The sequence below is a fragment of the Trichosurus vulpecula genome, chromosome 8, assembly GCF_011100635.1.
Source record: "Trichosurus vulpecula isolate mTriVul1 chromosome 8, mTriVul1.pri, whole genome shotgun sequence".
Taxonomy (NCBI): domain Eukaryota; kingdom Metazoa; phylum Chordata; class Mammalia; order Diprotodontia; family Phalangeridae; genus Trichosurus; species Trichosurus vulpecula.
In genome coordinates this window covers 119245799-119271944 of record NC_050580.1, presented here as the reverse complement: position 1 = coordinate 119271944, position 26146 = coordinate 119245799, and the positions used below count along the sequence as shown (strand labels likewise).

At 40.0% G+C, this 26146-nt stretch overlaps 1 pseudogene; it reads left to right on the top strand.

The window, feature by feature from the left end:
* The first annotated feature begins 4058 nt into the window (after positions 1-4058).
* Positions 4059-7110, top strand: LOC118829612 (annotated as a pseudogene).
* The last annotated feature ends 19036 nt before the right edge of the window (positions 7111-26146 follow it).

The window sequence follows — 26146 nt, the reverse complement described above, 5'->3', positions numbered from 1 at the left end:
ATAGCCTTGAAAGAAAGGGAAGTTTATTTCCTGGGACAAAGTTTTTTTTTCCCCTCCTTTTTTTTGGTTGCTGCTGTAGTTTATTTGTTTGTCTCTGAGCTTATGCAAGAAGAGAAAACAAGTTTGCATGATAAGATTCATTTTCCCAGACTGTAAGATTCTAGGAGAGAGACTTTAATTATTAGTTACTTTCTCCTCCAGATTGAAGCTGGACAAGGCCCCTCATACGATTTGTTGGTATTGTCAAAAGAGAAATATCACATTCAACATTATTAATTACAACCTGAATAGATAAACACGGAATGCCAATAAAATTTGCATATTACATTAAGTTGATGAGGGATCTGAGAAAAGAATTAAAATCTTGAAAGATTTTCATAGAAAAAAAATAGATCAAATCTAATAAGATTTAATAGGAATAAATGTGCAGTCCTATATTCAGATTCAAACAATCAACTGCACCAATAAATGATTATTAATGTGACAGAGACGTGAGGTTTTACTATATACAAGCTTGGTTTGAATCATGTTAATTCAATAAGCATTTATTATTTATTGAGGTAACTAGGTGCCACAGTGGATAGAACTCTAGACCTGTAGTCAGGAAGACCTGAGTTCAAATGTGACCTCAGACTTTAGACTCTCTGTTTGGCCTGGAGCAGGTCACTTAGCCTCTGTCTGTCTCAATTTGTTTATCTGTAAAATGGGGATAATAATAGCACCTACCTCCCAGGGTTGTTATGAGGATCAAATGAGTTAATATTTGCAAAGCACTTTGCAAACCTTAAAGCACTATATAAATATTTTTATTACTATTAAGCATTTATTATGTGTAAGACTTAGGGAATATAAAGATTTTTAAAAGTCTCTGCCCTGATGGAGCTTACATTCTTCTAAAGGGAAACTATATGTATCCAGTATCTATCTATCTATCTATCTATCTATCTATCTATCTATCTATCTATCTATCTATCTGTCTGTCTGTCTGTCTATCTATCTATCTATCTATCTACCTGTCTGTCTGTCTGTCTATCTATCTATCTTTCCACAAAGTGAATTTAAGAAGCAAGTATTGATAGGCATCATGGGTCATTAGAATGAACACTGCCTTGGAGGCAGGAGGATCTGGGATCAAGTGCCACCTCTGACACACGCTGGCTGTGTGACCCTGGGGCAGTTCCTAAGTCTCTCAGCAGTCATGGGAAATCTCTAATAGTAGAGGCTGCATAGTAGTTGTTAATCCACCTTGGTAGATGGTGTTTCCTGACTTACAGCTTTCTGTACCAGGGAAATCACTGGTCCAGAAAAAATAGTAGAAGGATCTAGGGCGAGCACCAAGAACCTGGGAATCCTGAAAGGTGAGCCTTGAAAGGAACTAGGGATGCCAAGAGGCAGAGATGAGGCAGGAGAGTGTTCTAGACCTTGGGGACAGTCTATGTGAAGGCACAAAGATGACAGATGGAATGGACATATGGGGGAATAACACATAGGACATTTTGACTAGAACGTGGAGAGCACCAGAGGGTGTAACATGAAATCAGTGAAATGATAAAGACAGATCGTAAGGGGCTTTCAATACCAGACAGAGGAATTCATATTTTATCCTAGACCAATAGGGAACCATTGAGCAGGGGAATGCCATGCTCAGACCCGTACTTTAGGAATATCCATTTACTACCTGGGTGAAGGTTGGTTTGGAGAGGGGAGAGACTGGAGCAGGGAGAACAAAATTAGGAGATCGTAATAGTCTAAGCAGACAGCTAGTTAGGTGGTGCAGCAGATCAAACACTGGGCAGGAATCAGGAAGACTCCTCTTCCTGAGTTTGAATCCAGCCTCGGGCACTTCCTAGCTGTGTAACCCTGGGCAAGTCACTTAATCCTGTTTGCCCCAGCTTCCTCATCTGCAAAATGAGCTGGAGAAGGAAATGGCAAACCACTGCAGTAACTTTGCCAAGAAAACCCCAAATGGGGTGATGAAGGGTTGCACATGACTGAAATGACTAACAACAACAACAGAAATAGTCCAAGCAGAGGCGACGAGAACTGAATCTGAAGTGTTGGCCCTGTAAGTGGAAAGAATGCCATGAATAGGAGATGTGGAGTAGTTGAACATGACTCCTACTTTGTAAACCATGGTAGCTAGAAGGAAACAGGAAAGTTTTAAAGAGAGACATTTTTGGGGGGGGGAGAAGATAATAAGTTCAATTTTGGAGATGTGGCATTTGAGTCACCTATGGGACTTCCAGATAGGGGAACCTAGCAGGCAGGTCTTGATGGTGGGGGGTGGGAGGAGGGAGAGCTGGAATTTAGGAGAGAGGTGAGGACAGGATATGTAGAATCAACAGTATGCTATGAAAGCTAAAAAAACCTAACACATAGAAACATAGCATCCAGAGGCTCCTGACTCCATGCATTTTCACTGGCTGTTCTCCATGGCTGAATTCTCTCCTTTCTCATCTCTGCCTTCTTGACTTCCCCGGCTTCCTCCAAATTTCAACTAAAATTCCACCTTCTGTAAGAAGACTTTCCTGAATCCATTTAGCACTAGTGCCTTGCCACTGAGATTACCTCCAATCTGTCTTACGTATATCATTGTTTGCGTGTTGTCTCCTCCGTTAAAACATGAGCTCCTTGAGTGCAGAGAATTTTTTTTTGCATTTTTTAAAAAAAATCCCTAGCTCTTAGCACAGGACCTGGCACATTGTAGGTGCTTAATAAATACTTGTTGACTTGATCTGACTTGCTACTTCCATCTTGCTCAAATCCCAAATGGAGCATGATGTTCGGTTTTGGGTTTATTTTAGGAAAGGCTTTGACAAGCTAGGTCATTCACAAAAAAGGGACCAGGATAATGATGACAACTTGAAACCACAGGGCTGATATGTACGTGTAAATGTAAAGTCTTACAATTGCTTTCAAAGAATCAACTTCAAAAATACAGTATACGGGTAGTGTTGGTAGATGACAGTTTGGGGAATATGAATGGGTCATGAGTTCGATATAAGTGAACTTTGTGACAGGGCTGGCCAAAATTAAAAGACAAGTCAACCACAACCCCTAATGCAGTCTTATTTCATAAAGAAACAAAGGCTGTATGATGTCTGGAATTGCAAAACAAGAACATAGTCCTCCCTTACAGCCTGGTTAGATCACATCTGGAATACTGGGGATAGCTCTGAACCTGCATTTGACAACAATTTGGCAACAGCTTGCAGAGGGTTGAGAGGAGAGCAATGAGAATGGTGAGGGGCCTTCAGAGAATGCCATTTAGCCTGGAGGAGAGATTTAGGGAACATGCGATAACTGTCTTCACATATTTGAAATGCAGGAGTATCACATGGAATGGGGATTAAATTTATTCTGCAGAACTAGAACCAACGTGTGGCAAAGAGTCAAATTTATTAATTTATTTATTGAAAGAAAAATATCCCAACAATTAAGACCATCTGCAAGTGGAATAGAGGGGGAAAGGAAACAAGCATTTATTCAGTGCCTACTATGTGCCAGGCACTGCTCTAAGCAGCAGTAGTAATAATGATGTTAATGATGTTAATATGTTAATGTTGTATGTTAATATGTAATGACGTTTATAATAACAATTGCCAATTACATTACTATGTTAATATGTAATGATGTTAATAATACTTACATTTATGTATCACTTGAAGGTTAACAAAGCACTCTGTACATATTACCTCACTTGACCCTTATGACCACATGGTGCTATTAATATCCCTATTTTACAGATGAGGTAGAGAGAAGCTAAGTCACTTGCCCAGAGTTACATAGCTAATAAGTGTCTGAGCAAGGATTTGGACTCCAGTCCTTCTGACTCCAAGTCTAGTGATTCATCTGCTATGCCAGAAATCTTTCAGAGGAGGCTGGATGACCATTTGTTAGGTTTGCGGTTGGAGGATGCTTAGTCAGGACCTGGTTGTGTTAGCTTTTGTCCAAGGTCTTTTCTACATCTGAGATTCTGGGATTTAGTTGAAAAAAGAATTCATGTTTTTCCTAGAGAAGAGATGACAGTGAAAATTTGATTGCTCATTAAAGCTAGGATGGTGTATCCTTTCAGAATTGTTATGGAATATGGTGTAAGGTATTGGTCTAAGCCTAATTTCTGCCAAACTGCTTTTCAGTTTTCCTAGCAGATTTTATAAAATAAGTAGTTCTTTTTTTAGGTATTTTATGTTTTCTACTTTATCAAACTCTAGACCATTGAGTTCCATTGTTTCTGCTTTTCCCTGGTCTAGTCAGTTCCACTGATCTCTATTTTTTAACTAATACCAGATGATTTTGAGGGCTGCTACTTTATCATATGGTTTGAGGTCTGGAAATGCTATTCCCCCTTCATCCCTACTTCTTTTCATCATTTTAATATTGTGTATCTTTTGTTTTTCCAAATTACTTTTATTCTTATTTGATCAAGTTTAGTGAAGTATCCCTTTGGTAAATAGATTGGCATGGCATTAGAAGTACAAATTAACTTTGGTAGTACTGCCACTTTTGTGTTCACCCATGAGCACTGAATTCTTTTAAGTTGTTCTTTTTCTTCTTTAAAGTGACACTCTGAAATTCAATCTATATAAGTCTTTTATGTGTCTTTACACTCTTTCTTCTGTGCATTTCTTTATTGGTGAAATGTTGCAGCACATTCATGTTTACCCTGCATCTATTTATAACAACTTTAATTCTGTAGAGCCTGTGATATTCCATGACTTACAGTCATATAATAACATTGAAAAAATGTCAGTGTTAAAAAAGGTCGCCCTTTTTTAGAGCCTAAAGGCAAGCTAACCTGCTCCCTTCCTCTTATTAAATTTTCCACCCATGTGCAATGTCTATCCAATTGTACTGATGTACTAATTCTATGGGTTGTTTATACAAATGCAAATTAGTCTTTCTAGACCATAAGCATTCATAAAATACTTTTTTTCCTTTGTGGATAATTAGGCTGAATTATTCGGAGTAATTATAGATCTCATTTAGGAGGTCCTATGATGTTCTGAGGCTTGATGTAATCAGTATGATGTTATCCTAAAAAAGGAGCATCTAGAAGAAATTACCATCTATAAAAAATCCTTGTTCTATTTGGACTTTTCGGACTTTACACAGGACATCCACCATGACAGTGATGTGCACCCTGTTTTATGCCCTGTTTGATAATAATAACCACAGGATCATCGAAAAAAAGTTATCTATGCTTTTGCCTGTTTTGAATCTTGTAAGATTTTTAACACGTGTAAGAACTACTTTGTTGGAGGAGGGCCTTTAAGGTAATATTTTAACAAACTATAAGCACAGTGAGACCTTGCATTCTCCATATCCTATAGTTAATTATGTGACTGTAAAGATGTGGTCTGTTGTTGAATATGATTTGTGCAAGCTAAGACTATTTTTTCCTTTTCCCTGACCCTAAATGTTCTGGGCTTATATGGATAGGGCTTCGTCCTAGAGGGCCTGACTCTAGAAAGGTCAATTTCTCCTTCTTGTTGGGTCTGCCTCCACTCCAGAATAAAACTCCAGGGAAATTTCTAAAACAAAGATTAAGTATAGCTTGTGCCTAAGATTTTTTATACATAGGTGACAGGCTTCTTTTCTGCAGAGGTACTCAATGTACAATATGGGTACTGGGTTTGGAATAGCTTTTTATTTCTTTCACTACAAAAAAGGCATGAGTCAAAAGACTTACAGGTGTATGAATAAACACAGGAAACATAAAATGTTAAAAATAGTCCATTATACTCATTAAGCTCCCCAGGAAGGTAAAGGCACTTAACAATGAACAACTATTTCCCCTTTACCTTGGACCTACACTGTCTGAGCAATGAACAGAACAATCATGGAAGACTGGCAAAATTGGAGTCTCCTTGTCCCTCAGGACATGGCATCTATAGGGAGACACTATTGAGAGTTTTCTTATTTTTCCTTGAAGAAGTATTCTATTGAGGAAATCTCACTCTGGGAGGTTGTCATGTGACTCTCAAATTCAAGGATTCTTGGACACAGGGATTTACTTGCAAGGGGTGTGTTGTCGATGTGGTTTTGTCCTTTGTTCTTGATATTGGAGGTGATGCCGTGACATGCAAGTGAATTGGATTTAAGTGAGGGAGGGCTGTGCAAAGTCACCATGGCTCCTCTGGAGTCATCTGGGTCTAGTGGTGAGAAATAGCTCAGGACAACTGGAGATGGCCCTGGATGCAGTGGGGAATTTGCAAAGAGATAATCCCAAGCTGGAAATAGACATTTTCAAGATCACTAGGTTCAGACCTCGGCTCCAAAGGAAACAGAAAGGCAGAAGAGATAGCTAGGAACTCAAAGTTCAAGAACTCCCCTTTCAGGCTTACGTGGACAAGTATTGTTTACTCACTAATATGGTTTTCTGCTCATGGGTGGGGTAGGTGGAGGAAGAGAAAACTGCTTCCCACATTATTACACTCAGATCTGCAAATCCAAGAGAGAAAAAGCTTTGGAAAAAGAAGAGGGTCATGAAGGGCATGGAGTGGGGTTGCTGATGCCCTGAAGGCTCTGATTTCTGCTAAATAAAAATGTATGAAACTTTATACTTTTTGCTAAAATAGATTAATTCATGCTCCTTTTTCAAGGAAAGGACTAGAAGAATTTTTTGATGATTTGTAGATTGGCGGGAGGAGAAGAAATAGTCAAATCAGGTACTGCATGGAAATGTAAACAGTTAAAGTATGAGGCTAATGAAGATTGACATAAATTTTGGTTTGTCTAATTGAAAGAAAAAATATACTTCTCATTTTAGAACAGGAGGCCAAACAATGAAGATTGCCAATGCCAAGTCCAGAATGATTAGAAAAGGAATCAGCGTGTATGGATGCATTAGATGAAGTTTTTCAGGAAAGAGATGATGCTCTGAGACTTCTTTAGGCAAATCAGAAAAGCCAAGACCAGGTGCTTCTAGAGAAGACATTTTTGGATATTCTGTCCAGCACAATTACAAGCCAATAGCCATTACCTTAGTACCTAAGCAAAAAATACAATAAGAAATAAGAAAAGGCAAATGGCATGCCTTATGCGGAGCAATTTCTCAGACTAAAGATTGAAAATACATGTGGGGAAGCCAAAAAGAAAAAAAATTAGAGAAAGAGAAAATGTTTCCTCCCCTCCAAAAAAGTGTCCAACTGAGCCTACTGAAGCCCCAGGTTGAATTCTAACCAAGAATTCAATGAACTCTTTACTTAATATTGTTTCTTTCCAATTTCTATTCCACCTTAGCAAAATTAAACTCCCTTCCCCCCGAATATGTAATTAAAAGCTAGTAAATATGAAAAAGTGAACTCATGACAAATGGTTTATTTAAAAAAATTAACATTTCAATCTGTACTTCAAATAGGTCTGAATATCACATCTTATTTTGGCCAAATGGTTTTGTTTTTCAGTTTTGTTAATTAAATAAAATTTTGTTCTAATTTCTAAGAATTTTTAAATTTCAACCTATAGTTATACAAAAAATAAGTACAAATATAAGACAGACAGAACATCTGTTCCCTGGCTGCAAAGAGAGGATTGTCAGAGGAAGTGAAGAAGCTTTGATAGCCCAAAGTAGAAAGTAATAGCATTTTTGTTAACTTTTTCATAATAGCAAAAAAAGAAGTAATTTCCTATAGTACATAGAATTTAGTTTTTACAGTTTAGTTTTGCAAATATGAGGTGAAAACAAGTTTTACAGGCAGTAAAAATCAATTCTACCAAGTAGGTGGAAATCACTATAGTAATTAGAAAGTTGGAAATCAGTTTACTGAAAGGAAAACATTTAGAGAGAACAGATATTTAAATACTTATGAGTTATTGCTTTGCAAGGGAGGCAAAACTTCATTTTAAGTTATATGGCCAGTTAAAGGCCTTCCAATTTGTTAAATCTTAATTAAAGCAGGCAAAATGTATAAATATTCTATAAAAATCATTTCCCCCGTACTCAGTGCAGTAAAGCTATGAAACATAAGGGCATCTAGGGAAGGTCACATTTTTTTTTCTAAAACTGGTTTCAAGGACATTCTCTTTCTGCACACTGTTTGTCTTCTTCATACTCTTGTCTGGAAATTCACATTCGTTGAAATGTACCCTGTGATATGGAAAGGAACATGTAAATGTACTTAAAAAAAGAAAGAAAGAGGGTAAAGGTAATAAATAACTCTCCTCAAGTAGACCCTAGGGAGGGAGGTTCCTCCAGTAATGGTCTGTCTTCCTAGGTCTTAGTCAACCAATCATCAGGAGGCAGCCCCAATCTTTGTGGACCACTCAGAGGAATTCCTTGGGTACTCTTAGCAAAGGGTTAGGGTCTACGTTTGGTGGTGTGTCTCCTGTAATTTCATCAAATTAATGTAAAGGTAGAAACAGTCCCTGTTCTCAGGAAACTCACAGTCAAATGGAGGAGCTTATACTCTTTACACATAGATGTCTAAAAGGAAAAATGATTAAAAAGTTAAAATTTTGAGTATTTGCCCCTAAGTATTTGTTTCTGATTTTAGGATGATAGTACATGTCCGTTCAGGTATTACTTGAACCACCTGGTTAATTTATCTTTTCCCTCTGAATTAAGCCATCCCTCCCTCTCTTGCCAAGTTAAAATAGTTGGGTGAAAGCTCAGATCCTGCCTGTTTGTTTGGACTTTAAATAGTTTTCCTTGGATTGCAACATCCTCTGTAGCTCTCTGCATAAAAGAGTCAGACTGTATGAATTATCTCAGTGCTAAAGTGTAGAACAGGAGTGTTCTTCCCCTGGACAATTTCAGACATTGTCTCATGGAAGAAGCATTTATCTAAGCACAGATATTGAGTACTACTACTAGCTAGCATTCATATAGTACTTTAAGGTTTTTTTTTTTTAGTTTTGTTTTTGGAACTGAGTCTCTCTATCTCTTTCATGATGTAAAGTTCAGTGGCCACTCACAGGTCTGTTCCCATAGTGAACAGCACGGGAGCTTTGGCCTACTGTGTTTCTGACCTGGGCCATTGATACATGGGCTAATGGATTACTGGAGCCCTTGAATTCTAAGTTGCAGTGAGCAAAGCTGCTGTAGTAGGGTGTCCTTACTAAATCTGGCACCAATATGGTGGCTACCAGGTTCCCTAAGGAGGTGCTTTGAGGTCTGCAAAATGTTTTCCATATATGATCTGATTTTGTTCTCACAATAACCCTGGGAGGTAGGTGGTATTACTATCCCTATTTTATAGATGTGGAAACTGAGGCAAATAGTGCTGAAGTGACTTGCCCAGGGTTACATAGCTAGGAAGTATCTAAGACTGCATTTGAACTCTTGTCTTCCTGATTCTAGATCCAGTGCTCTATCCACTGCTTTACCTAGCTTCCCAGGCCATTTCTAGTCTGATCAGGAGCAAACTTTTAAAATCATTTTGCATGTAATTTTCCTCATCATTCAAACTGGAATTACAATGCTTATTTTTTCTGATCACTGTATAGTATTAAAAAAACCATGATTATAGTTTCTCTCCTACCTAAGTACATGAAACCCTCATAGGCAGTTCACTGTTGTAGCTTTTGGGGCAGATGTAAGTGGTATTTTCATGTGCCCATGATTTATTCAAGCAGAATACAGGCAGGGGGCATGTAGAGTCACTGATGCAGGTGAAAGCCTTATAGAAATCCCCCACGATGCCTGGGTTATAAAAATATAGCCTTGGCAAGTAAAAGCAGAGGCAGCCAGCAAAAAGCAGCTGGAATCCAGGGAAATGGAGAAACATGGTATTGGCAACAAGAGTTGGATAGCTTCCATTGAGTAACATAGGCCTAAGCTTCCAAAGATGGCAAGGGCCACCCATTTGCTCACTACTCTGAGAGAGATGCAGAATGTGTAGGTTGTCAGTTGTTAAATCTGAAGGAGGCAGTGAGTCCCAGGTCATTGCTGGGGAATCCTGAAGTGAACCTGGGCATCTTCCAGTTAACCAGCTATTGCTTGTCCTTTGTTTTGAAGAAAACCAGTGAAGACACGGATGATGGCTTGACTTGCACATGAGTTGGATTTTGGTGAGACAGAGTTGCGCAAAGTCATCAGCTTCACTCTCTCTTCCAGAGTCATCAAAGTCCACTGCCAAGATGGAGGTGGATGACCTTGGCATCTTCCATGGCTGACCAAGCTCTACATGCCGCACAGTGTCTGCTCCAGCCACCTTCGTGGCCATTGGAACAAATTGTTCTCAGTCCTCCAGGGAATGCTTGGGGCAGACATTCCTCTAACTCACCAACAGGTTTGAGGTCTGTTGATTAGCCCAGAATTTGTTTAGCTCCCCTGCCCAGTAGGTTTACTGGGATGTGGCTTCTAGGCAGGCTATAGCTTCTTGGAGCCACAAGTGAGGGCTGGGTGAAGGTGGATGTCAGAGGCAGATGAGCAACCCTGCAAAGGACTCGGCAAGCCTCATGCCAGAGGTGCTAGTCCTGCCTAAATACTTCATACACAGTTAAGGAGGGGCCAGAGGAGTCAGTGTGGGCTCCAAAGTGCCTTAGAGCCAGACCATGCTGTGGAGAAGTTGCTGAGAGAGGTACCTGATGGTGAGCTTAAAAAAAAGCAGTCAGAAGGGGCAAGGCAGTGTTCCCCCCCACCCAATGCTAGGAAGGTTGGAGTTCAGGAAGAGAGCTGGGCAAAGGTTTATGAGGGTGAGCCAAGAAAACCATCAAAAAATAGAACCCATGTCCAATGCAGAAGGTGGTGCAGTGTGGGATACAGTGTGGCAAAGGTTGTGGGAACAGGAACCAGGAGCAAACCAGAGCCAGATGTGTACTGAGACAATTTCTTTGCTCAAACACACCTTGCTAGTGATTCTCACTCTCTTTTTTTCTTAATAGTATTTTATTTTTTTCAATAACATGTAAAGATAATTTTCAATGTCCATTTTTGTGAGATTTTGAGTTTCAAATTTTTCTCCCTCCCTCCCCCTTCCCAAAGACAGCAAGCAATCTGATATAGATCGTACATGTACATTCTCCACAGGAGAAATTTGAGACTGGTGACTTTGCACAACCTTCCCTCACTGAAATCCAGTTCACTTGCATGCCATGGCATCACTTCTTTGATGTCACGGTTGTCTTCTAGAGTGAAGGACAAACAGCATTTCCACAGCAGTCATGTTGTGAAAGAAGAATCAAAACAAAAGGGAATAACATGAGAAAGAAAAAACAAAAAAAGTGACAATAATATGCTTCACTTTGCATTCAGACTCCATAGTTCTTTCTCTGGATGTGGATAGCATTTTCCATCATGAGTCTTTTGGAGTTGTCTTGGAGCATTATATTGCTGAGAAGAGCTAAGTCTACCATAGTTGATCATCACACAGTGTTACTGTTATTGTATACAATGTCCTCCTGGTCCTGCTAACTTCACTCAGCATCAGTTCATGTAAGTCTTTCCAGGTTTTTCTGAAATGTTCCTGCTCATCATTTCTTATAGAACAATAGTATTCCATTACATTCATATACCACAATTTGTTCAGCCATTCCGCAATTGATGGGTGTCCCTCAATTTCCAATTATTTGCCACCACAAAAAGAGCTGCTATAAATATTTTTATACGTATGGGTCCTTTTTCCATTTTTATGATCTCTTCGGGATACAGACCCAGAAGTGGTGTTGCTGGATCAGAGGGTATGCACAGTTTTGTAGCCCTTTGGGCATAGTTTCAAATTGCTCTCCAAAATGGTTAGATCAGTCCACAACTCCACCAACAATGCATTAGTGTTTCAATTTTACCACATCTTCTCCAACATTTATCATTTTCCTTTTCTGTCATATTAGCCAATCTGATAGGTGAGAGGTGGTACCTCAGAGTTGTTTTAATTTGCATTTCTCTAATCAATTTTTATATGACTATAGATAGCTTTAATTTTTTCATCTGAAAACTGCCTGTTCATATCCTTTGACCATTTATCAATTGGGGAATGACTTGTGTTCTTATAAATTTGATTCAGTTCTCTCTATATTTTAGAAATGAGGCTTTTATCAAAGCTGCAAATGGCAATTCTCTTTATGTGTTTAACCCCACCAGGCATGTACGATGCAGTCAAAATGGATATTCCTATGGTCCCTGGGGATTATCCAATCTCTAGATGGCATTTTTCAAGGGTCTCAGTGAAAGATGATGAGCGGGAACCAGACATAGGCCTGCCAGGCATTCTAGGTAGGATACAACTTATGGCAGGTTGCAAATTCAGAGCATTATCTCTGTAGAGCTTTCATGCCATCTTAATACTATATTACTATGCCTACCAGGAGCCTGATGCTCTGAAGAAATTCAAATAGTTAACAATCAATTATCTTTCTCTCTAACAAGTCTACACATCTGTTTTATGGGCACAACTGAGTTCCACCCTGATGATCCTGAGACACATAAAGATTCTTTTTTATTTAAAAATTGCATTTTATTAACATCTTTTGTTTTCATATCATCTATATTTCTAATTAGATTCTATCCATTTCGCCTACCCAGAGAACTACCTTTTGTAACAAAAAAATTAAAAAGAGAAAAAATCAGCTTAGTGAAACTAACCAATACACCAACCGAATCTGATAGACTGCATCCAAAATCAATCAGTCAAAAAGCATTTATTTGGCACTTACCATATGCCAGGGCACAAAGCTACATAGGGTAGCTAGGTGTCGTAGAGGATTGAGTGCCAGGCCTGGAGGTAGGAAGACTCATCTTCTTGAGCTCAAATCTGGCCTCAGACACTTACTACTGTGTGACCCTGGGCAAGTCACCTAACTCTGTTTGCCTCAGTTTCCTCATCTGTAAAATGAGCTGGAGAAGGACATGGCAAACCACTCTAGTATCTTTGTCAAGAAAACCGAAATGGCACCACAAAGAATCGGACATGACTGAAATTACTGAACAACAACTATATTTATACATATACGTATACACACACACACACATATATACATATACACATACACATCATATACATCATCTACATCTACAAATATATACCAGGAAAGGGGAGAGAGGCAAAGTACTAGAAGTGAGAAAGACTTGTAGTCATGTAGAAGATGGCACTTGAGCTGAGCTTTGAAGGAAATTGGGGGTTCTAAGAAGCAGAAGTGAGAAGGAAGTACATTCCAAGCCTGGAGGACAGCCTGTTCAAAGACATAGAGACTGGATGGAATGGTGTCTGTGGGGACCAGTGAGAAGGTCGGTTTGTCCAGATCTCTTAGTGTGTTAAGGGGGATAATATATAACAAGGCTGGAAAGGAAGATTAGAAAAAAGGCTGTGAAGAACTTCAGATATCAGAGAAGTTTGTACTTGATCATAGAGGTAATAGGGAGATAATCACAGTTTGTTGAACATGGTAGTGACAAGGTCAGACCTGTGCTTTAGGAAAATCACTTTGGCAGTTGAAAGAAGGATGAGAGAGAGGAGAGACAAGGTAGGGAGACAAATTAGGATACTATAGTGATAGCAGCCAAGTAGAGCGGTGGACAGAGTGCTAGACCTGGAGTCAGGAAGATGTGAGCTCAAATCTGTCCTCAGATACTTGCTAGGTGTGTGGCCTCAGGCAAGTCACTTAACCTCTGTTTGCCTCAGTTTCCTCAAGGTGAAAATGAGGATGATAGTAGCACCTACCTCCCATGGTTGTGAGGATCAAACGAGCTAATATTTAGCACAGTACCTGGCACATAGTAGGAGTTATATGTTAGCGATTATGATGGTGATGATGAGTCCAATTGAGAAAGGATGAGGTGTTGGGGATCTGAACTAGGGTGGTAGCCGTGTGGATAGAGAGGAGTGAGGCCGATGGAAGGGAAAAAACTAAGGTAGAAACATAGAACCTTAGAGTTAAAAAGGGCGTTAGAAGCTGCCTGGTCCAAGCTAATACCTCATGCCTGAGTCTCTTCTGTAGTTATCCCTGGCAGGTGGTCATCCAGCCTCCAAGATTTGTGATGGAGAGCTTCAATGATTCAAAAGTCTACCTATTCTACCATTGAGCATGATCTTATATTAAGCCAAAATCTGCCAGCCTGTAATTTCTATTCTTCTGTTTCAGTCAAAGAGCCACACTTGAGGACCTAGAGGACCACATGTGGCCTCGAGGCCGCAGGTTCCCTACCCCGTCTTGCTAAATACATAGATTGAGCAATTACAACCCATAGGACACTTTTGAAAATATTGGTGGTATTTTCAAATGATGTCATTGATTGCTAAACTTTTTAGAGGAAGTCCCATATGCAGAGTCTCACACTGAAGTATGTGGACAGAGCCTCATGTACCAAAATTCCTCATTGGAAGGAATGTTTCGGCTTCTGTGGTATGGTAGAAAGAGTGCTTGACTTTTCCAGTCTGGTCTCTGTCCCTTATTATCTATGGGCCCTTGGCCAAGCCAATTCACTTCGATTGTGTCCATTTTCTCTTTCTCATTCTATAAAATGAGGGAAACAATACCTGCACTGCTTATTCTAGTTAGCGATCAAATGAGAGAATGTGTATGAAAACTGATTTTCCCGCTCTCTGAGCAAGAGAAGTGGGGGGAGTGGTCCGGCTGATCTTTGCTCCCCCAATGCTACTCTCAGAGCATCGCCTTTTATTTTTATGACACAGTTATTTTCCAATATTAGCAGTATTTCTGTCCTCCCTGGCCCTCATTGAATACTCTCTTCTTGGTGCCAAAGCAAAACATATAAAGGATCTGACACTTTTTTTTTTTTTTAAGTCAAGGTGGCAAAGATTTATTGTCATGCTTTTCAGCAGGCAAGAGTTCTTTTTTTTTTTTTTTCTTTTTTTTTTTTAATGCAATTTATTTATTTAACATATTTGGTTTTCAGCATTGATTTTCACAACAGTTTGAATTACAAATTTTCTCCCCATTTCTGCCCTCCCCCCCCACTCCAAGATGGCGTATATTCTGGTTGCCCTGTTCCCCAGTCAGCCCTCCCCTCTATTACCCCCCTCCCCTCTCATCCCCTTTTCCCTTCCTTTCTTGTAGGGCAAGATAAATTTCTACGCCCCATTGCCTGTGTATCTTATTTTTTAGTTGCATACAAAAAGTTTTTTTGTTTTTGAACATCTGATTTTAAAACTTTGAGTTCCAAATTCCCTTCCCTCTTCCCTTCCCACCCACCCTCCCTAAGAAGTTGAGCAAATCAACCTAGGCCACACATGTATTATTATGTATAACCCTTCCACAATATTCATGTTGTGAAAGGCTAACTACATTTTGCTCCTTCCCAACCCATCCCGCTTTATTGAATTTTCTTCCTTGACCCTGTCCCCTTTCCAAAGTGTTTGTTTTGATTACCTCCACCCCCATCTGCCCTCCACTCCATCATCCCCCTGCCTTTTATTTTTTTTTTTTATCTTCCTCCCTCTTCTTTCCTGTGGGGTAAGATACCCAACTGAGTATGTATGGTATTCCCCCTCAGGCCAAATCTGATGAGAGCAAGGTTCACTCATTCCCCCCTCACCTGCCCACTCCCCTCCTCTCCTAGAACTGCTTCCTCTTGCCACCTTTATGGGAGATAATCCACCCCATTCTATCTCTCCCTATCTCCCTCTCTCAGTAAGTTACTCTCTCATCCCTTAATTTCATTTTATTTCTTTTAGCTATCTTCCCTTCATCCTCAACTCACCCTGTGTCTGCTCTCTTTCTTTTACATATATATGTATACACATACATACACATACATACATATACACATAGATACATGCATACATACACATTCACTTATATATATACATAAACATATATATATGCATATATATATATGCATATTCCCTTCAACTACCCTAATACTGAGGTCTCATGAATCATTCTCATCATCTTTCCATGTAGGAATGTAAACAAAACAGTTCAACTTTAGTAAGTCCCTTGCAATTTCCGTTTCTTGATTACCTTTTCATGCTTCTCTTGATTCTTGTGTTTGAAAGTCAAATTTTCTATTCAGTTCTGGTCTTTTCACTGAGAAAGCTTGGAAGTCCTCCATTTTATTGAAAGTCCATATTTTGCCTTGGAACATGATACTCAGTTTTGCTGGGTAGGTGATTCTAGGTTTTAATCCTAGCTCCATTGACCTCCGGAATATCGCATTCCACGCCCTTCGATCTCTTAATGTAGAAGCTGCCAGATCTTGGGTTATTCTGATTGGGTTTCCACAATATTCAAATTGTTTCTTTCTGGCTGCTTGCAGTATTTTCTCCTTGATCTGGGAGCTCTGGAATTTGGCAACAATATTCCTAGGAGATTTCTTTTTGGGATCTATTTGCGGAGGCGATCGATGGATTCTTTCAATTTCTATTTTGCCCTGTGGCTCTAGAATATCAGGGCAGTTCTCCTTGATAATTTCCTGAAAGATGGTATCTAGGCTCTTTTTTTGATCATGGCTTTCAGGTAGTCCAATAATTTTTAAATTATCTCTCCTGGATCTATTTTCCAGGTCAGTGGTTTTTCCAAGGAGATATTTCACATTGTCTTCCATTTTTTCATTCCTCTGGTTCTGTTTTATAATATCCTGATTTCTCATAAAGTCACTAGCTTCCACTTGCTCCAATCTAATTTTTAAAGTAGTATTTTCTTCAGTGGTCTTTTGGACCTCCTTTTCCATTTGGCTAATTCTGCCTTTCAAGGCATTCTTCTCCTCATTGGCTTTTTGGAGCTCTTTTGCCATTTGAGTTAGTCTATTTTGTAAGGTGTTGTTTTCTTCAGTGTATTTTTCAGTATTTTTTTGGGTCTCCTTTAGCAAGTCATTGACTTGTTTTTCATGGTTTTCTCGCATCCTTCTTATTTCTCTTCCCAATTTTTCCTCTACTTCTCTAACTTGCTTTTCCAAATCCTTTTTGAGTTCTTCTATGGTCTGGGGCCAGTTCATGTTTTTCTTGGAGGCTTTGGTTGTAGGCTCTATGACTTTGCTGTCTTCTTTAGGCTGTATGTTTTGGTCTTCTTTGTCACCAAAGAAAGAATCCAAAGTCTGAGACTGAATCTGGGCGCGTTTTCGCGTCCTGGCCATATTCCCAACCAACTAACTTGACCCTTGAGTTTTTCAGTGGGGTATGACTGCTTGTAGATTACAGAGTTCTATGTTCTACGTTTGGGGGGGAGGTGCCAGCTCTGTCAGAGCCACACTCCTCCTTCCCCAAGGACCCCCAGTCCAGACTGGGCTCAGATCTTCGGCAGGCTGTGCACCCCTGCTGTGATCCGCCACTTAATTCCCCCCACCAGGTGGGCCTGGAGCCGGAAGTAACAACAGCTGTAGCTGCCCCACCTCCGCTGCCCCCGGGGCTGGAAGCCGAACCGCGAACTCCTTCCACTCCCGCAGCTTTTCCCACTAACCTTCTCTGCAGTCTTTGGTGTTTGTGGGTCGAGGGGTCTGGTAACTGCTCACGTATTCAGGGCGCTAGGGCCCCCTCCGCCCGGCTTCTGGTCTGGATTGTCCACGCCGCTCAGGCTGGGCTCTGCTCCACTCCGTTCCCAGCTCCCAGCTCCCAGCTCCCAGCTCCGTGTGGAATAGAGCTCACCCAGAGACCATCCGGGCTGTCCTGGGCTGGAGCCCTGCTTCCCTCTGCTGTTCTGTGGGTTCTGCCGTTCTAGAATTGGTTCAGAGCCATTTTTATAGGTTTTTGGAGGGACTCGGGTACGGAGCTCACTCTAGTCCATGCTTACCAGCCGCCATCTTGGCTCCGCCCCCAGGATCTGACACTTTTAATGTAAAATTCATGTCATTCATTTATATCGTAAGTTTAGAATCAGAGAGTTGAAAGGGATCTTAGATATTATCTGGTCCAAACTTCTTATTTTAAAGATTAGAACTGAAGATTCAAGGGGCGAAGTGACTTGCCTGAGGTCAGAAGTCAGATAGCTGATTAGTGGTGGAACCAGGACTAGATTCATCCTGTTTCTCTATCACGATTGCCATTGTCCATATCCCCCAAGTCTAATTTAATTTCTAATTTCACTTCCACCTTCCTTGATGACTTATGCCTACCTTACATTTGCTTTGCCATTAATCAACCAATCAAAATGTAAGGTGGGCATAGATCATTACTTGGGGGATTATCAGGGAAACTTCATGAAGCCTTCTTGACATTTGGATTGGGATTTAAAAGATGGGTAGGAATTCAACAGGCAAAGAGGAGGGAGAGAAAACATTCTAGGTATAAGGAAACAGCTTCAGCAATTGGGACATACAGAAAAGCATAGAGAATATCTGGAGGACAGAAAATTGTCCAGTTTGGCAGGAGTATAGGGTGTATTTAAGGGAGTAATACGTGATGGCTGGAAATTTAAGGTAGTGCTAGATTGGCAAGAACAGAAATGGATGGCAAAGAAATTTTGACTTATTCCATTGGCAATAATGAGCCACAGAAAACTTTTGAGCAGTGACCTGATCAAATAGATGGAGAAGAAACTTTAGGCTGAAGAAATATGAAGAAGGGATTGAAGAGGGGAAGATGATGGAGAACTAAGAGGCTATTATATTAGTCAAGGCAAATGACGCTGAAGGCCTGTACCAGAATGGGAAGAGAATGGAGAGGGATGGAGTCCAGTGATGTTAAAGAGGTACAATCAAAGAATTGGTAATTAATTATCAACTATAAGGGATGAGCAGGAAGGAAGAATCGACAATGACACAAAGGCGTCAAACATGCCTTGACAGAAATTGGGTTGTAAGACAAATTTAGAGGGAAAATAATAAATTCTAATTTAAAAATTTAGAGAGAGACAGAGAAGTGGAGGGAAGGAGAGAGAAAAGAAGAGAGAGAGAAGGAAGGAGGAAGAGAGAGAGAGAGAGAGAGACAGAGAGAGACAGAGAGAGAGAGAGAGAGAGAGAGAGAGAGAGAGAGAGAGAGACAGAGAGACAGAGAGACAGAAAGGGCAGGGACAGTTCATTTCTTAATTAAAACTGCCTATCTCCACATATTGCGTGAGCAGGGGATTATTATATTAATCATTTAAACCAGCTAACTCCAGAATAGGTAGGTATTACATCTCAAAGTCCCCTTTTGCTGTTTCAGGACACTGTAGTAGGTTCTGGTCCCCACAAGCCATGTGCCGCCATCTGTTCAGGCCTCCTGTCTGTACCTCTGTATACTAGTAGAACAGGAAGCTCACTGGCCCAGTGCCCCAGGTATGTGTACCTATCTCTGCATTTCTAAACTTCCTGCAGGCTCCCTGCATCCTATATCATCATGGCTGTATATCATCTACCAGCTCATAGGAAAGGGGAGGGAAAGTTCCATCAAGTTATGCACTAACCTAGATGAAGGTCAACTGATGGGAACAGTTATGACTTTTGCAGCAATTCTGATTGCCTTTCTTATCTTTTTTTTTACTTTCCAAATTCCTAGTTCGTAATGACATGTATATTTATAGCTAGCTATAGCTATTTACACACATGTATCATATATGTATACACACATGTGTGCATGCATGTACATATATACATATGTGTAATATCCCTGGGAATTCCCTTTCAGGACCCTTTCAAGGGTCCTTCTTTGTCTTTAAACCCTTTTGGGTGGTAAAGTCCAGAGAGGGAGCGCCGTTTAGCCAGACACAGGTCTGCCCTACAGCATTCTCAGTACATTAGTCAGCATATATGTATATATATATGTGTGTGTGTGTGTGTGTGTGTGTGTGTGTGTGCGCGCGCGCGCGCACACATTTTTGTATGTGTATGTACATATGTACATATACACTACACACATATATGCATATATGTATGTATGTATGTACGTATGTATTGCTTTGTATTTCCCCCAGTGTCTAGCACGGTGCCAGACATGTAGGAAACTCTTAAGGGCTTGTTGAATTGAACTTCATGTCTCTCAACATTTTTAAATTTTATTATAAACAGAAATCTTTGCTATCTAAATGAACTAAAGCTCCTATATTCATTTTCCACCATATTTTAAAATGAAAATTAAGAGGTAGACAAGACCATAAAGACAGTTTTTGGCAGAAAACATAGTACACTGTATTTATTGGCAATATCATTATCCACTTAAAGAGAAAGGAAAAGAAATCAAAGCTATTTAATAAAGTCTAATGCCAAAGCACTCCCAGGAGAATACGCTAGCCTGAAAGTCATCTTTCAACGAGGTTTTACATTTTAAATTGCTGTTATGTTTTTAAGAGAAATTGAAGACAGAAATAACTTTGAAGGAGGAAAAAGTCATTCTCCTCACCTCGGGAGGTAATATGGAAATTTATTATCCTTCTGGACCCGCTATTATTAACACAAAAGCGTTTTGTAAGTTCTTCCTCAAAGCATCATTTGTAGGGGTTTGTTTCTTCTTATTGGGTTAACTTCAAGTACCTAATCATTAGACTTACTATGCCTGTAGACTCTGTGGCTCTAACCACGGCCAACGCCTGTAAATCAGTGGGGTGGAGTGGGCCGTGCAATCTAGGTGGTGTAGCGCGTAGAATACTGGACTTGGAGACAGGAGAGATTGGAGTTCAAATCTAGCCCTGGTCTCTATGTGACCCGGGGCAAGATAATTAACTTTTCTCAGCCTCAATTTCCTCATCTGTAAATTGGGGCTAATGACAGCACCTATCTGATAGGGTTGTTGTGGGGCACAAAAGAGATAACCAATGTTAAGCCCTGAGCAGACCGTAACGTACTGTATAAATACTAGCTATAATAATTGGAGTTAGCATTTATATAGTACCTTACGGTTTGCTAAATGCTATAATAAAAGGTATAACAATAGTCATATTTATATAGCACTTTATATGTACATGTGTACATATATGTATATATATATGTATGTGTGTGTGTGTGTATACACATATAAAATCTCATTTGGTCTTCACAACAACCCCATGGGGTACATGCTCTTAGTGTCTTCAATTAACAGATGAGGAAACAGGCTGAGAGAGAGGATAGGAAGAGTTTGAGGCAAGATTCAGACTTAGGTCTTCGTGATTCCAGGGCCAGTGTTCTTCCCACTTAGCTACCCTTGGTTATTATCGATGATGATGACGATGATGGTGATGATGGTGATGATGATGATGATGGTGATGACAAGTATTGAATATTAGAGATTCATACACCGTTAAAAAAGTTTGAAAACAGCGTGTCCCAGGTAGTTGATTTTTCACTTCTGGCCTTGGGAGACATCGTCAGAAGTATTTTATACTAATTTTATTTCTGATTTGGACTAACTGTCAGGAGTTAATCGGCACTGTGTCATCTAGAGAGGTCCATGGTGCTAGCCAAGAGACAAGGATTGGCTGAGGGATCCCGGGGAGCCTTAGATGAAAAGGGATTTCAGGCAGTAGAATGGGAGATCCAATACCCGTCAACAGAATTATTTGAGTTAGTGCTTTAGAAGTTACACCTGCTGCTCAAATACAAGATTATAGGAATTTAACCAAGTATAAGGAAAAGCTTGTCTTAAACACTAAAAACCAGAAAGATTAACTTTACTGAATTGCAAAGCACTGAGTTAAAAAAAAATCTCACTTTTTTTTTTTAACTCAAAGCAGTTTCTTGAAAAACAAATAAACCTCTCCCCTCTGCAAACCTCAAACCTTCCTGTGTGTGAATTCAAAAAAGGCAGGTGATCCTCTTCTTTTTTCAAAAACCAGTTACATTCCAGCCTTAACATGATCTTGCTGCATGCACTTGGGTAAGTTAGTGTGTGCAGGTTACTCTATGACATAAAGTTTCTCTTATTGCTGCTTCTTATTGTTTTTAATCAGTATTTCCACCAATGCTTTGCACTTTCCTTAATATAATACAATACATTTTAAAAAGGTGAAAAATTGGTCTAATGACTTTTTATAACTTTACCTGTTGACTAGCTAGTTTGGTTTACTTTTCCCCCTCACCAAGTTGAAAAACCACTTTTGTGTGAATATAAGCAGCTCTGTTGTATGGATGGGTACGTGCATAGAGAGGAAGTTAAATAAGTCAATGTGTCAAGGATCTATGATTTGGGCAGGTAAGGGAACTCCCAGGAGGGCATTTCCTTCACCAGTTTTGACTATCCAGGGGTGGGGAACCTGCAGCCCCAAGGTCATATGTGACCCTCTAGGTCCTCAAGTGTGGCCCTTTGACTGAATCCAAATTTTGCAGAACAATGTGTTCTCGAGGTCGCAGGTTCCCCACCCCTGGACCCAGTCTACGATTTAGTGTTTAACTCTAAGGGAACTGCTTGAGAACTGATTATGATTGTCTGGGTCACATAGCTAGTAAACATCAGAGGTTTTGAGGATTTGAACCTAGACTTTCTTGACTCCAAATCTAGCACCCTGCCTATTATACCATACTCCAAACAGGGGAAGGTAACCATACTATAATAATACCCAAACCCAGAAATTAAAATAATTTTTCGATTCATTGTACCATTGTTCTATTAACATGAATAATGGAGAATAGGCTGTAGTTTTAATTGCCAGCTCCCTTCAGCATGAGAAAGTCGATACTTTAACCAGTAGCTTTTACCCTCCTTGGCTAACAATCCATCTCATAGGAGCAGAGGTCAGCCAGCCTTTCAGGTCCTGTGTTTGTCAGCTACAATTATGGTTGGAGGTTTCCAATGAGGCTTTAATTAGATCTAAAATAAGGACTCTCTAGTTGGGGGGGTCTTCAATATTTCTGAAATCTATCCCATCTTTTCCTGACCGAGAGGCAGTGGGATGTGTAGTGGTTAGAGAGCTGTTCTTGGAGTCAGGAAGCTTTGTGTTCATATTTTGCTTCAGACACTTAATAAATGTGTTTCCCTGAGAAGATACTTAACCATTTCGAGACTCAGTTTATATATCTGTTCAATGAGTGGGTTGGTAGATCAGTAGGGTCAAACTCAAATAGGAAAGGAGCCACCAAACCTTATGTAAGGATTCTTGTTGGCTGCATGTCAACTTAGAAAATCATGTATTAGCATTATCTATATTCTATTGTATTTTTATTTATTTTGTTAAATATTTCACAACTACATCATAATCTGGTTTGGTGGTGTTCAGGAGCATTGCCCGTGTTTGATGCCCCTGGACTAGATGACCTCTAGGGTCTCTTTTAACTTTAAATCTATGATCTTATGATTCCCATGAACTTACCTGGTTAGGATCATCTATATTTAACTAAACTCATGTTTCTATAGTGATTTAAGTGCTTCCATCCATGATGTCATGGTCCTCTACAATCCCAACAACCCTGAGATTTAAGTAGTGAAAGAAAGTATGATTATTGCCATTTCACAGAAGAAGAAAGTGAGGTGGAGCGAGGTAGTGTGTACAGAGAGAAGCAGAGTCAAATATTTATTAAGTATCAGAGCTGAGAATCAAACCCTCATCTTTCTTGACTCCAAATTCAGGTCTCTTTCCTTTGCTCCAGGCTACCTTTCATCTAGGTCAGTAGTCTCGAAAATGGGTCACCATCACTCATACCAGTGGCTCTAAGGAATAACCAATAAGAAGGCAAGAACATGGGTCATATGCCCCGAACCCCACCCCCTCTTCACTCCTTGTCACCCAACACTTCCCCACTCTGCCTGCTTTAGCTTTGCAAGCTCCCCAACTCATCTCCAAGTGTAGCCCCCTCAGGGGGTTAATCACCCTATGTCTCCCACTCCACCTTCACCAGCAGCTACACGGTCCCGATTTCTCTTTCTCCTCTGGTGAATCCACAGTCTACCCCCAAATCAGCTCATACCTGTGTCAGGCACTGCTGGTTTGTTGGGGGACAGCTTTGCACTCCTGGTCCTTGGCCTGTGAGAAGAGCCCTGGTCCACCTTCTCCTTTTCATTTCAATGTGATGATACTTAATAAATGTTTGATGATACTTAATAAATATTTGACTCTGCTTCTCTCTGTACACACTACCTCCCTCCACCTCACTTTCTTAGGATGAGCAGGGATGGATGAGTGGTGATCTGTACCATGGATCTGATTACTGTATTTCACCCCCACCCCCAAACTCACACCTCTTCTGAACTTCCCTATTTCTATCAAGGGTGCTACCATTCTTTTAGCCATTTTTGCAACCTTGGCATCATCCATTACCATTATCTCCTACCTCCTGCCCCATCCAAACATTCGATAAAGCTTGTTGTTTCTACTTCTCCAAATGTCCCTTATTTCTACCCCCTTCTCTCTGCTCACCCAGTTTGCCGGGCCTTCATGACCTTTTGCTTGGACTATTGTAGAAGCCTCCTAACTGGTCTCCCTGAATCATCTTTTACACTCTACTCCAGCTTCCAGAGGGATTTTCCTAATGTGCATCACTCCTCTATTCAATAAACTCCAGTGGCTTCCTATTGACTCTAGAATCAGATATCGGCACTTAGGACAGTAGGTGCTTAAAAATATTTATTGAATGTATGAATGAATATCAAATGTCACCTTTATCTCATCTTTGAAAAAGTTCTATTATCATGTAAGTTTTACAATCCACATAAACATCGTATTACCTGTATATAATTAGTCAACAGGCATTTATTAAGTACCCACTATCTGCCAGGCATGGTGCTAAGTACTTTTTAAATAATTTACCTAATTTATAAATAAACAAATTTGCACATATTGAAGGTACATGCTCAAATTAAAAAAAATACTGACATGAGTGTACGGTCTCAAGAGTTGAGAGATCAGTAATGTAAACAGAGGCAACTAGGTGGCACAGTGGATAGAATGCTGGGCTTGGAGTTAGGAACACCTGAATTACAATTTGACTTTAGACACTTACTAGGTGTGTGGTCCTGGACAAATCCCTTACCCTTGGTTTGCCTAAGTTTCTTTAACTATAAAATGAAGATAACAGCACCTATCTCACAGGATCAAATGAAGTAATATTTGTAAAGTGCTTACACAGTGCCTAGCACATGGTAGGTGCTGTATAAATGCTTATTCTACCCTCCCCCTCCCCCCTCTACTTTTATAATAAACTTCTAACTGATCTTCCTGCCTGTGGACTCTTCTCTCTCCATGACGTTCACCATTTTGATTCCAGGTTCATCTCCCTGTTTCTAATTACACCAGTCCTCTGCTCAAAAAATCTGAATGGCTCACCATTGTTTATCACACAAAGTCCTGATACTTTGGCTTGTATAATGATAGCATGGTAATGATAATGATAGCTAATGTTTACATAGCTCTTCAGAGTTTGCAAAGCACTTTGAACGTGTTATCTCAGTCTATCTTCACAACATCCTTTGGCAATAGAGGTCATTATTATCCCCTTCTAGATGGAGACATGGAGCCTAAGCAGGCGACTCGCTCAGGCTCACACAGCTAAGGTAACTGAGGGAAGATTCGAACTCGGTCTTCCTGACTCCAAGTCTAGGGATCTATCCACTATGCCACCTAGTTGCCTTTAGGAACTTTATACTCTGTGTCCAAGCCTGTTTTTAATCTTTTCCAACCCTATAAGAACCTTCTGCTTCAGCCGAACTAAAACATACATCCCCTATTCCCTAGGGGTGGCCAGTGCCTTTCATCTCTATCTTTGCCTTGAATGCCCTTCTTTCTCTTTCTCTGCATATTAGACTCCTATTATGGTCTTCAGTGCCCAACTCAAACACCCACCTCTGTCATAAAGCCTTTCCTTAAAGAGGCAGCATGGTCTATTTGTTAGTGCTTGGAGCTAGGAAGTACTGGATCCTAATTCTGTCTCAAACACTAGCTGGGTGACCTGTTTTCTCATCTGGAAAAAGGGGAATAAAAGCACCTGCCTCAAAGCTTGTTGTGAGTTACAAATTAGATAATTATATATACATATACATATATACATATACATATATACATACATATATATATATATATATATATATATATATATATATATATATATATATATATATATATATATATGGAGAGAGAGACAGAGAGAGACAGAGAGACAGAGAGAGAGAGACAGGGAGAGGGAGAGAGACTGAGAGACTGAGAGAGAACTTTGCACACCTTAAAACATACTCCTTCTGACCTTCCGCCTCAGGTGTGAATCTTCCTTGGAGCTCCTCTTGTACTTTGTAGTTCTCTTCTAGCTTTTTACCCTCACCTGCCTTGCATTTTTTGTATGCTTTTAGGTCAATTCCCTTTTTAGACCAATTCCCTCTTATAGACCGTAAAAGCCTTCAGGTTAGGGACCACGTCTTTTTCTTTATCTTCCAAAGCACCCAGCACAGTGCTTTGCACAAAGTGGTGATTCAAAGCTTGTTTGTTAAATGAATGA